We start from the raw sequence: 13,803 nt of genomic DNA on the forward strand, positions 1-13,803 counted from the left end.
TGAAATGAAGCATCAGATTTACACTTTTGCGACTAACGGACAATCCCTCAATCACCTGGAGTGAATACAAAGTCCCTGACATGCTGTCATCCTTCTGCATAGTCATTTATTTTCTTTCTACGAACCAAGCCTTTGACACGTGTGATTTCCTCCTTGTTCAAACTTTGTTGGTCCGTGATGTTTAGTCCTCATGGCTCTCCTAAACATTAAGGGGCCCATTAGGATGGCGGGCGGATTGCCTCCGCCAGGGTAGCGGTGGCCACCGCCACCCTGGCGGAGGCAATCCTCCCGCCATCCTTCCCTGCATTCCCCCCGCCATATTACGATGGCGGAGGGGACTGCAGCGGTGACAAACACCGCCCGCATCTTTTCCGCCCCGGTCGCCTTGCGGCCGGGGCGGAAAACCAGTAACATTGTGGCGGTGTCTGTTAGACACCGCCAGCCATATTACAATGGGCTGGTCTCAATGCCTTTCCGCCACGAAAAGGCATGCGGTGTTCACTCTGGGGGCCCCCTGTGGGCCCCCAGAGTGAAGTACAGGTGGGGGTGCACATGGGGGGGTACCTATGGTACCCCCCTTCATTTGCATATACAAAGCGGCAGGCACCGCGCGGTGCCTGCCGCTTTGTATATGCAAATTCTGACAAGCATTTCTAGCATTGTGGCGGGCGGTGCTGAGCGCTCCGCCCGCCACAATGCTAGAAATGCAGGATGTGCCCGCCACAGTGGCGGGCACATGCTAATGCCACCCCCGGGACCCCCGCCCTTATGGCGGGCGGTCCCATTCCCCGCTAGGATGACGGGCGGACAAAGTCCGCCCGTCATCCTAATAGGCCCCATAGGTTGCAGGGCTTTCACATGTGGTCGACTGACAGGTCGAACAGTAAGCTCGCAGAGTGGAATTTAAAACAGTCTGTAGGTTGAGCTTTTCTAAGGCAGCGCCCTGAGCAGCTTTGTTGTACTTCTGAATCGTTCAACAAGGTCATTGGCCTGGGGCAAGAAGAGGTGTGCTCTTCTGATGCTTCACATTCAAATGAATTAGAGAATCTTGCAATTCTCAGCTATTGAAAGGGGGACCATTGTCAGTTTTAAAAATCAGACAAACACCCCATGTTACAAAGAGGTTGTCCAATCTCTCATTGACTCTCTCCTGCGTGATACACAAGATCTTCAATCAACGGAAAACAGGAGTATTCATCAGCAATCACCATCAGCTGATGTCCATTCTTAAGAGGAACAAAGAAGTCAACAGCAATTCTATCCCGTACATGCTTCGACAACTCTGACATGTTCAAGGTGTGTTGAGTTGTTTTCGATGACAGTTCCTCAGATGATAGGCCTTCAATTCTTTCTGAACTCTTTCATCGAGATCAGGGAAGGAAACTCGGTTTCAGAGAGCTCGTCTGATGGCAACAATTCCACACTATCCTTCAGGGGCCACTTCAAATATCTGTTGTCTCAGACTCCCCGGAATGACGATGCCCCAACCTCTCAGAATAATGCCTTCTTGAGTTACAGACAGTTATTCTTTGACATTCTTGAATTTCTGGTGCTCACTGTCACTGTCAAGAGGTCAAGTGTACACCTATATGCAGCAGAAATCCCTAACACTTATATACAATGTATACACCTATGTATAACAGAAATCAGTGATACTAAAAAGTCAATGAATACATGTGATAACTGTAGGAAAGTAGGATCTGCTTCTTATGGTTACCCCCACTTTTTGCTGATGTTTCGGTGTTTTTCGACTTTAGTCTGGCTGAGGCCCTGCTATCCAGCACCCCAGCCTAGCTGCTTCCTCTCTAAGATGATCGCATGTACTTTAGGTGCACTCCAGTTTGGCTACTGGGGTACCCGTGACAGTCCCTAGTATATGGTATACTATGTACCCAGGGCATAGTGTTAAAGATTAGACTGCAAACGTCAACATCATCGGCGCCATCTTGCCCCTTTCGAGCCCATTCGTGCGCGTAAGCGGCAGCCATTTTGAGCACCATGGCCTCCCTGCCCCTCGCTGATAGCCAGCGCGTCTCACTCTCTCTCTCCTAACCTCGCAAGCATCCCCCGCACGCTGACAACCCCCGCTCTCTCATGCCTTGGGTCATAAATCCCTCTTCAGCGCAGCTTCACCACAGAATCCCATCCTGTTCCCAGCGCGACACTTCCCCTCATTCCTTTCATGGTCTCAGATCCTTTTGATGCAAACCCCCTTTCCCTGTGTCCCCGTTTGTCTTCCTTGTTCCCAGGCCGCCACCTGGCCCTGCGGATACTGTTTATTACCCCGTACAGTAGGAAGCTTCCCCTCCCCATCAAAAGACCCTCGAGCCGATCAAAGCCCCCACCCTATGAGATCCGATCAACTCCACGCATTCCGTGAATCGGAGGAATGCCCTGCTGCGCGACAATCATCACCTGTTGTGACCGGGGTGGGGAATTCAACTGTAAATGTATGTGGGAACGGGCCTGAAGGGGAGATTCCGAGGATGTTCTTTCAAATATCAAAGTGTTGCGAGAATGTGTTACGTGCAATAAAGGTCATAAACCCTAGTATAAGAGGCCAGGCCTCAGAGATGTGGTTAGAGCACCTCGTGACGATACTTGCTGTCTGAATTGATGTGTTCTCCTCCGGAGAGAATAAAATCCTCGTTTCCTGCCTTCCAGTCTCCAGCGCCTGCTTCTTCATTGATTAATATTGGTGGGTCATAGAGGCGACACCGCCGGGCAACATAAAGGGGTCTTTGGTTACTGGTTGTCTTTGAACCCCTTTTAACAATTGGCGTCCCAAGCGTGGGGCCCATCAGCGACTCGTGGATCCAGTGGGAGAGGTCCTGACGACAGAGTGAACGACTGCAACGATCGGAAGGTACCCTGTCCGATAGACCCTCGTCTGACAGCCGATCATCCGAACTTCACTGGTTCCGAACAGACCTCTCTCGAGTGATCTGCGGTCCTGACTGGGAACCATCAGGAGTGCCGCAAGGAGTACGAAGAGAAGAGGACGATCGGGCGCTGGATTCGGAAGACAAGAAACTGTCCATGCGGTCCGGGTAAGGTCGTGTAAACACGACGAATTGCGAAAGTGATTGATAATTGATGAGAAAATACTAGTATTACTTTTTGTTAATTTATTTGGAGATTCACTGTCTGCAAACGGAGAAACAACAGGCTCTCCCTTTATAAACAGTGAAGGATAGGTACGCATCCATCGGACCTATCTTTCTCCCCCACTGAACAATTGCCCCTCCCCCATTGATTAACTGTTATAGATTGTTTTCTGGAGATTCTCTGTCTGCAAACAGGGAAGAATAGGTCCCCTCTTTGCAGACAGTGAAAGGGTAGGTGACGCGGACCTTTGCGAGCCTACTTATTCTCCCCATTGACCATATTGATTTTTTATTTTTGACCTAACATTGATTGCTCAAGATTGGTTCATGAGGTATTCACTGCCTGCAAACAACGTAGAATAGAAATATTCTGTCTAGTCTTTGCACGCAGTGATAAGATAGGTAGTGCTGACTATTATCCCCATTGCGATCCGTCATGCCTGTCTTCTCCCCACTGGTTAGTAGCCTGTTTAGCCCGGACCGCTTATTAGAGATGAACCATCCGGCTCCGCTGGAAGGCACCCCTAATAAGGACATGTTCATGAAGCATGGATTAATCGCTATAGCCTATAGCCAGCTGTGGCATAAATATACGAAAAAGGATCGAGAAAGTCAGTGGCCACTGATAGGATCCTTCGAAGACAATAAAATAAACGCACTAGAAACAGCCCTTGGTAAAAACAAGACGACGCCCACTATGCTTGACAGCTTCGGCATGTGGCGAAAAGAAGCCGAACAACGTAAAAAGAGAACTGAGAGTAGGTTGGGAAAAGAGCTGCGGAAAGCAGCCCACCTAGCGGCCCAGAAACTAGAGAAAGAGATAAAAGAAAGAGAGGATACCAAACAGAAACTAGAAATAGAAACGTCAAGCCAGTGTCTGGTTAGAACACCCTCCACGCTCTACCCTGAATTACACTCGAAACAGCGAACCAACGATGATCTGCTGCTAGGTCCTCCGATCATCCACATGCCCCCTCCATATGCCCCTTCCCAACCCTTAGCACAGCACCCACTACCCCCAGGTACAAGCGAGAGTAGCACCACGGCTTCAGCCCCCATGGCCTCTGTGCCGGCTGAACTCCTTGTATTAGATGCTACGCAAACGACAACGTTGGGCGACCCAGAGGCCCGAAGGGTTGGTCCTGCAAGAACATACAGACTAAGCAAAAATGAGCGAGCAGGGGTCGACAAGATAGCAAAGATACTGGTAGAGAAGAGGGAAGATGAAGAGTCCGTCACGGATGTGTTTAATCCTTATACAGGGAGTCACAGACGACACTTTACTGTACAACTGTGTTACCACGTCTTAAACGCATACGAGGACCGATACCAAGAAAAAGGTCCCCAGAGCCTAACGACTCTGTACCGGAAGGTCGATATCGGGGATGAGAGTGAGAGTGATGTGACGGACCTCCTTACGCGTACGCTTGAGGTTTTCCGCCACCTCACTGAACAAAAGCCGAAAATCGAATCCACAACATCCGTAGCAACCGAACCACAAACTGAACGATCTAACACCATGATGCCGATACGAGAGGCTGCCCCTTACTGGGTTCCCCCACGAGGTGAAGGGACTCACGATGACGCAAACAACAAAGATGCAAAGGGAAGGGTAGTGTACAATTGGGTCTACCAACCGTGGGACCGGCAAGAGATTCTGACCTTCCGGAAATCTCTGCCTGACCTACGTAAAAACCCCACTGCCTTCTATACTGAGTCGGGTACAGCCCTAGGATCGACGATTATGACTCTGGCTGACATCGACTTGTTTTTCGGGTTATGTCTACCAGCTGATGTGTGGAAGCAAATCCGGAAAGTCGACCACTCTGAGCTGTTTGGACATAACTGGTCACAACTCGATGGCATAGACAGACAACGAGAACCCGGACAAAAGCCTTTGAAAGCCATTTTAGACCTCCCGGATAAAATCGTACAGAAATTAAAAACCCTGCTCCCAGAAAAGAAAGTGGACTGGTCGATAGTAACGGCCTGTCGCCAGAAACCTCAGGAGGATGTATCGGAATACTTCTCCCGGTTTGAAACGGTGTTCTCCGATTACAGCGGCCAGGACCTGACCACTGCAACCGGACACCATCTGTTTGTCCAGAATTACGTTAAGGGTTTATCACCGGAGGTCTCGCAGAAACTGCAGGCCAGCGAAAGTAGTTGGGCAGCCTCCAAACCTACGGCTATCCTCCAGATGGCCCAATATTATGAACATCAGAAAAACGAAAACGATAGAACAACAGAGAGAAAGAAGAAAGACTTAAAGGAGAGGGTGATGATGGCTCAACTGCAAGGGGTGACTATGGGACGAGACCAATACCGGGGAAACCATCAGATGAACGTCCCTAAAACTGCACCTCCCAAGGACCGTACTTCGACTCCCCACATTGGACGTACAGACATTAGAGAGGACCAGTGTGCTTTCTGTAAAGGAACGGGCCACTGGAAATCTCAGTGCCCAGTTCTTTTGGAACTCATCAGAAATAGAGATCCTAGGGATACAGCAAGTGGACCAAGAAATAGGGGACCACAGCGAGGGCCCCCAAACGACGCAACTAATGATAGATCAGGTAGGCCAAACACATTTGACCGACCCCGACAGAGCCAATGCCAGCAATCTGACTACGATGATGTTCATGACTTTGCATAGGACTGCCTAGGGCAAGGGAGGGATCCAGTCGAGCTCCATGTTGACCAGCAAGGCCCTTATGTCACTGCTAAGGTCTTGGGTACAAAGTCACCATTCCTGGTAGACACTGGCGCAACACGTAGTGCATTATCTAAACGACTGATTCCAAGGGCACCCTTGTCTGGCTCACTAATAACATCGACAGGTTTCGATGGAACGCCCTCCACTAACCCTTTGTCCGCCCCGATCCTCTTTGACTTAGAAAACAACACCACTGACACCACGTTTTTGCTTTCCTCCAATAGCCCTGACGCAATTATGGGACTCGACTTATTGAAACACTTCCGAGCAACGATTAGATGTTCCCAAGATGGAGTCCGAGTTTTCCTTTACGACAATCCCATTCTGCTTAGACATTACCCCCCCCAGACACATGTTTTCCATCACCGACGCTGACACTTCCCTGCTTGACACTCTGCCTCCGTATCTGTGGGCCAAAACGGATTCGGATGTAGGGCGCATGATGATCGACCCAGTGCACATTACTGTTCGACCAGATGCAACACTCCCAAAACTTCCACAATATCGGATATCGCCCGAGGGCGAGAAGGCATTGGTAGAAATCATCCAATCACTGATAGACGCAGGAGTGGTAGAGGAAGTGGTTAGCAACGTTTGCAACAGCCCAATCTTGCCCATCATTAAGAAACAGGGAGAAGGAAATGAGAAAGCATACCGCTTCATCATTGACCTTCGAGAGATCAACAAAGTGGTGGTACCCCAGTACCCTGTGGTCTCGGACATTACCACCATCCTGACTTTGATTCCCTCCACTGCCACCACCTTCACTGTCATTGACCTCAAAAACGCATTCTTTTCCATCCCCATCCACCCAGACAGCCGATATCTCTTCGGTTTCACCCTAAAGGCCCGCTCATATAGGTTCTGCCGAGCACCCCAGGGCTACACAGAAAGCCCTAGCATCTACAGCCAGGCCCTCAAGAGACAACTGGATCAAGTCCAGTTACCCGATGGAGTGGTGTTAGTGCAATATGTCGATGACATCCTCTTGGCAGCCGACACCACTCCACTAGCTGTCACAGCCACCATTCAACTCCTGCACTTCCTTGCAGAAAATGGCCACAAGGTCTCTAAGAAGAAGTTGCAATTCTGCCAACCCCAGGTCACTTACCTAGGCCACCTTTTGTCCAAAGACGGAAGGAAACTGACTCCTGACCGGATCCAAACCATTCTCGACACCCCCATCCCTAGGACCCAGAAACAGGTCCGCTCCCTACTAGGCCTCACCTCCTTCTGCCGACAGTGGTTACCCAACTTTAGCCTCGTAGTAAAACCACTGTTTTCACTGCTAGCTAAGGATATCCCTTTCCCACTCCCTTGGACCCCTGAGTGTCAGGCTTCCTTCATGCAACTACGAGATGCCCTTTGCTCGGCCCCTGTGTTGGGTACCCCCGATTACACAAAGCCCTTCTCCCTTTACACTCACGAAAGGGAGGGGTGCGCTTTATCTGTCCTGACCCAGTCCATCGGCTCAAAGCAACGACCATGCGCTTACTTCTCAGCCACCCTTGATCCTGTAGCCAGAGCCCTGCCTGCTTGCCTTCGAGCTGTGGCTGCTGCTGCGATCTCTATCCGACAGAGTGAGGGGATCGTGCTCTCGAATTCCCTCACAGTACTGGTACCCCAAGCAGTTGACACCCTCCTAAACCAAACCAAAACGCAACACCTGACGAGTGCACGACTGACTGGATACGAACTGACTCTGCTCGCACCCCACATCACTCTGAAGAGATGCACCACACTGAACCCAGCAACCCTGCTGCCCTTACCAGAAAACGATCCCAATGCGCACCCTGTACACGACTGTGTGACCCTCACAGACGAACAGACCAGAAGTAGGGTTGACCTCAGAGACACGGCCTTTCCCGACCCCGACGGAGAGCTGTGGGTGGACGGTTCTTGCATCAAACTCCCCGATGGCACCACTTCAGCTGCCTATGCAGTCACCACGGCTCGAACTGTAGTCGAGACAGCCCGCATAACGCAACGATCTGCCCAGGCAGCGGAACTGATTGCCCTGACACGAGCCTGTATTCTAGCAGCAGGAACCACAGCAAACATTTACACCGACAGCCAGTATGCCTTCGGGGTGGTTCACCATTTTGGGCTCCTTTGGAGGGAGAGGGGATTCTTGACCTCACACGGCACCCCCATTTTGCACGGGGATCTAGTCTCCGCCTTGATCGAAGCCGTCCTTCTCCCCAAAAAGCTTGCAGTCATCAAATGCCAGGCACACAAAAAGGTGACAGACATTATTGGACAGGGAAATGCACTAGCCGACATCACTGCCCGAACGACAGCTGAAAATAGGACGACAACACGCATGTACGTGACCAGGTCACAAGCAGAAAAATGGTCTGACGCTAGGGACACTATTAGAGACATTCAAATGGCTAGCACACAACACGAACTGACTGAATGGACACGGGTGGGATTGAAAGATGACGAAGGCTGCTGGCGGACAAAAGACACAAACAAATGGTTGCTACCTGACTCGTATCTGATTCCCATACTGACTATGGCACACTCCCCTGCCCACATAGGATCAGCCCCCATGATTGAACTTGTCTCCAGAGTTTGGCACAATGATAAGATCACAGAGTCCGCCAAGCGTCTGGTCCAACAATGCTTGATATGCCTGCAACACAACCCCGGGAAAGGAGCTGTAGTACCCCGGGGAGGGTTTGGGGTCCCAAATCACCCATTTGAAGTCCTGCAGATGGACTACATCCAACTAGACAGCTGTCAAGGCCTGAAATATGTACTTGTTGTGGTATGCGCATTTAGCAAATGGGTGGAAGCATACCCAACCCGTGACAACACTGCTATGGCCACAGCAAAAGTACTGTTAAAGGAGTTTTTCCCCCGTTACGGCCTTTGTCAAATTTTGTGGAGCGACAATGGCCCCCACTTCGTAGCCGAAGTTATCCAACTCATTTTGAAGGGGTTGGGTGTAAAACAAAAGTTCCACGCAGTCTTCCACCCCCAATCTGCTGGACTAGTTGAACGACATAACGCCACACTGAAACTAAAATTGGCCAAAATAGTGGCTACCACAGGACTGAAATGGCCAGACGCACTCCCCCTGGCATTGCTCTCAATGCGTTCCACCCCTACCAAACACCACTTGACACCATACGAGGTTGTATTCGGCCGGCCTATGAATGTCTGGTCTGCACCGAAACCAACTTCCATTCATGACGTCCCGGACGTCCTAATGTCTGATTACTTATGCCAGTTGACTAAAACACTGTCTGTTATCCATCAACAGGTGCTGCATGCCATCCCTGACACTTCCAGGGGTCCCGGACACACCATCCAGCCTGGGGATTTCGTCCTGATCCGGAACTTCCAGCGTGCCAAGAGTCTGGAACCCCGGTGGACGGGCCCCTGGCAAGTCCTCATCACCACCCGAACAGCACTTCGAGTGGAGGGAAAACGCAACTGGCTGCATGCACACCACTGTAAGAAGGTCTCCTCGACCCTGACCTCGACCGAAAACATCGACAACCAAGAAGAGCTCCTGAACAAGGACCGACCGTCACTAACCTGCTATCCTGATACCGAAACACTTGAACTTTCAAAATTCTCTGATCCCACTGTGCCATCGAGAGAAGGGTATTTCCTGCGTCGAAAGGAGGGAGCTTCGGCTAAGTAGACCACGGACTGAGTTAAATCTCAGAACGGTGACCTAAACACTACCAAGGGTTACCCGGAGAGAAGCAAAACAAAGTCTGTGGTTCTGCCCGCTACCGAGCACCTTGAAGATGATGGAAGCGCCAGATAAGAAGATGATGGAAGCGCCAAATAAGAAGATGATGGAGGCAACAGGAAATACCCACCACAGAAACCCAAAAGCAGACAGACTCCACAGCTCAAAGACAATTGCACTCTTCATCACCATCCTTTTCTGCTTTCTCCTCATGACCACACTCTGGATTGTGGAAGAAAATGCACCTGCTCACGAAACATTCCTGACCACTGCTCAGCCTACCACCATGAAGGAACATTATCTGATTTCGCTCTCTCCCCAACTCAGAGAGAGGCGAAAGGAATTTTGTAATAACTCTTTCGTACAACTACTTCACCAGCACAACCTTGCCACCAATGCCACCAACTGTTGGATCTGTGGGTTGCTACCCCACGCCACTGGACACTCGATACCATTCATCCCTTCACCTTTCTCAGTTCACGGCTCCTGTCTTGCTTGGCTGATGCTTCTGCAAGAAAGCTTTAAGGACAATGCCACCTCCAGCAAAACCGTAACGCATTTCTACCACGGGGTCTGGCGGAACAGAACAAAGACACACTTCTGCCCGCAGACCACCAACAACACAATCCACTTGGACATCCCTGCTAAAGAACAAATTGAAATGCAAGTGTTCAATAATCCAACCAGAACCACCTTCTCCTACCTGCGAAAACGAACGGCTGCCACTCTGACTGTGGCCCTGTCAGTCATCAACGTCACCGGCCACATGTGCATGGAAGGGCTTGGGACTCAGCTGGTAGGCCACAGTGCTTGCCGGTTTTCCAGAACTCTGGACTCCACCGACCCACCTTCCTTTGTGGCATCTCCAAACACGTATTTCGTCTGCGGCACGAAGGCTTACACCTGGCTCCCCAAAGGCTGGGGGGGCACTTGTTTCATTTCCTTCATCCTTCCTCCGACTTATGTGGCACCAGCAAATCATCACAGACAAAAACGAGCCAAGGACATTGAACAAACCGACTCAACAGGAGCGCAGTTCCTCGATGCTATGAAGGGACTTGTCCCCCTCTGGGGCCCGATGGCAAACAGCCGTGCCATCCGACATCTGACTCAAGCAGTTGAGACAACAATGAACATCACGGCTGGTATCCTTGCTAACAACACCGCTGAACTTCAAGCAGTCCGCTTGGTGGCCCTCCAGAACCGCCTTGTCCTAGATGTGGTTCTTGCGGATCGTGGTGGAGCATGCCGCATTATTGGGTCCAGCTGCTGTACGTACATACCGGACAACTCACCCTCAGTGTACAAAGCCATCGAACATCTTCATAGACTCTCTTCAGAAGTCCACCAAGAACAAGAAGAATGGTCGCTTGGTGGTTGGTTCTGGAGCACCGTTAAGAACTGGGGCTGGAGACTATTCACCATTATCCTGATTCCTGTAGTTGTAATATGCGGTTTATGCTTAGGAATTCAATGTCTGCCACCTCTGTGTACATTATGCGTAAATTGTATTTGCCCTAAGACTGTGGACTTTGGAAACGAACATATGAGAGCAATATATGATGCCGAGGTTAGGAATTTGATGAAGATTGACATTGAGTAAGCAAGTTGGCTAAGATATGTTGAAAAGGGAGGACTGTTAAAGATTAGACTGCAAACGTCAACATCATCGGCGCCATCTTGCCCCTTTCGAGCCCATTCGTGCGCGTAAGCGGCAGCCATTTTGAGCACCATGGCCTCCCTGCCCCTCGCTGATAGCCAGCGCGTCTCACTCTCTCTCTCCTAACCTCGCAAGCATCCCCCGCACGCTGACAACCCCCGCTCTCTCATGCCTTGGGTCATAAATCCCTCTTCAGCGCAGCTTCACCACAGAATCCCATCCTGTTCCCAGCGCGACACTTCCCCTCATTCCTTTCATGGTCTCAGATCCTTTTGATGCAAACCCCCTTTCCCTGTGTCCCCGTTTGTCTTCCTTGTTCCCAGGCCGCCACCTGGCCCTGCGGCTACTGTTTATTACCCCGTACAGTAGGAAGCTTCCCCTCCCCATCAAAAGACCCTCGAGCCGATCAAAGCCCCCACCCTATGAGATCCGATCAACTCCACGCATTCCGTGAATCGGCGGAATGCCCTGCTGCGCGACAATCATCACCTGTTGTGACCGGGGTGGGGAATTCAACTGTAAATGTATGTGGGAACGGGCCTGAAGGGGAGATTCCGAGGATGTTCTTTCAAATATCAAAGTGTTGCGAGAATGTGTTACGTGCAATAAAGGTCATAAACCCTAGTATAAGAGGCCAGGCCTCAGAGATGTGGTTAGAGCACCTCGTGACGATACTTGCTGTCTGAATTGATGTGTTCTCCTCCGGAGAGAATAAAATCCTCGTTTCCTGCCTTCCAGTCTCCAGCGCCTGCTTCTTCATTGATTAATATTGGTGGGTCATAGAGGCGACACCGCCGGGCAACATAAAGGGGTCTTTGGTTACTGGTTGTCTTTGAACCCCTTTTAACAATAGGTACCCCAGAGGCATACCAGGGTCTGCAGCATGTATTATGCCACCCCTGGGAAGCCTTCCAAAATGACACAACAGGTCTGCTACTGCAGCCTGTGTAAGGTGGTGTATGCACCCCTTACTTAGATATAGGTTTCCTACACCTGCCTAATCACTACACATATGAACCTATCAGTCACCCCTATGACAGGCCTTATCAATCCTGAAGGCAGGGTTCTGGGTTTTGTGTGAGAGGGTGCCCATGCATGAGCAGAGCCCCTCTGCAGCCTTCAGAATCTCTCTTCTGGGAAGGTTAGTAATGCAGCCTAAACCATATACTCTTAAGTGCATTATAACCTCCCGGTAAATGCTAACTTTAAAACGGCTGCATAGAACCATGTTGTGTTTGGTGTCAAACACCTTGGAACCATAACTCCACACCAGTAACTGGGGTGGGAGGTATGATTCCTCCATGGCAGAACCACTAGTGTGGGGCACCGGGCTTCCCGGTACCAGATTTCCATAACCCTGGCATCACAAAATGGATGCTGCAACCACAGACACGAGTCTGGCCTCCTGCAGCTCAACGAAGCTCTGGCAGGGGAGGTCTGGACAATAGGTTTCCTGTCACAGGGAGGTGTCACCACCTCCCAGAAAGGCTTTAGTGTATCGGGGCTGGGTGGATGCACTCCAATAGTGCTTTGAAGTCTGCACTGGGGGCACATTTGGTGTCCCTGCGCATAGCCCAGTTCAAACCGCTTGCAGGGGCTACCAGTCCCTGCTCTGGCATGAAACTGGACAAAGGAAATGGTGTAGCCACCCCTCTTTCGATTTACCTGGAGGAAACTCTGATACTGAATCCTGGAACTTCGACGATCTGCACAAAGATAGATGACTGAAGAATCTCCCTCGGGGAAAAAGAGTTACTCCCCTGCGTGGCAGGCACCAAAGATGCATCTGACCAGTTTGCATCTCCGAAGCTCGCGCTGGACTCCAAAGAAATTGCAACACAGGAGGTGGGTTCCCAGACTTCCCAGAGGCTGACCCGAGCTCCCAGTAAAGCTGAGACCTGAAGCCCTCGTGGGGACCGTGGAACCGGAACCCCTGGACATGTGCACATTTGCAAGTGCATATGCTTCTTGGCGATCCTTGAGGCTGTGCTTTGGGCTACTTGTAGCCCAGATCCTAAGCAGCATTTCCACTGAAGATTGCCGGCCTACACTCCACAAATGTTCCGTGAACCGGCCCTTTGTGTTTTCTCTCGAGGTATCTTCACAATCCCTGGTCCGTCAACCTGTGGGTCCCTGAGAAGACAACTTTAACTTTCCATGGGCTTCCCTTGTTGCTCCAGATGTGCCCTGACTCTCCATCGCTTGGTGATTCCCCTGGACCTTGGCGGTTCTCCTCGAAGCATCTTTTCTCCTTCTGCGTGGGTTGCTGTTGCCAAGGCTTGTTGTGTTTAATCCGAGCACCAACGCCGCAGCACTCGACATCCTTTGTGGGACAGATTGAATCCAGCTCCTGGTTGTCGTCAACGCCTCCTGGTCCTTGTGGTTGCAGAGTCAAGCTTCACTTCTTCGTACCTGAAGCACCCTACATCGGTAGGCATTTTCTATCGTGCCCCTGGTCACTTGCAATGACCCAGACTCTGCTCCTACTGCTTTCAGGTTCTTCACATCTTCGATCCAGGCTTGGATTACACCGGAGGTAAGGCGAGTACTCCAGTGCTCCTGTGGGTGTTGGCCCTAGAACCCCTTAAGTCTAAAGTGCTTTGATCAA

Source organism: Lissotriton vulgaris, unplaced genomic scaffold (assembly GCF_964263255.1).
Source record: "Lissotriton vulgaris unplaced genomic scaffold, aLisVul1.2 SCAFFOLD_2281, whole genome shotgun sequence".
Classification (NCBI taxonomy): Eukaryota; Metazoa; Chordata; class Amphibia; order Caudata; family Salamandridae; genus Lissotriton; species Lissotriton vulgaris.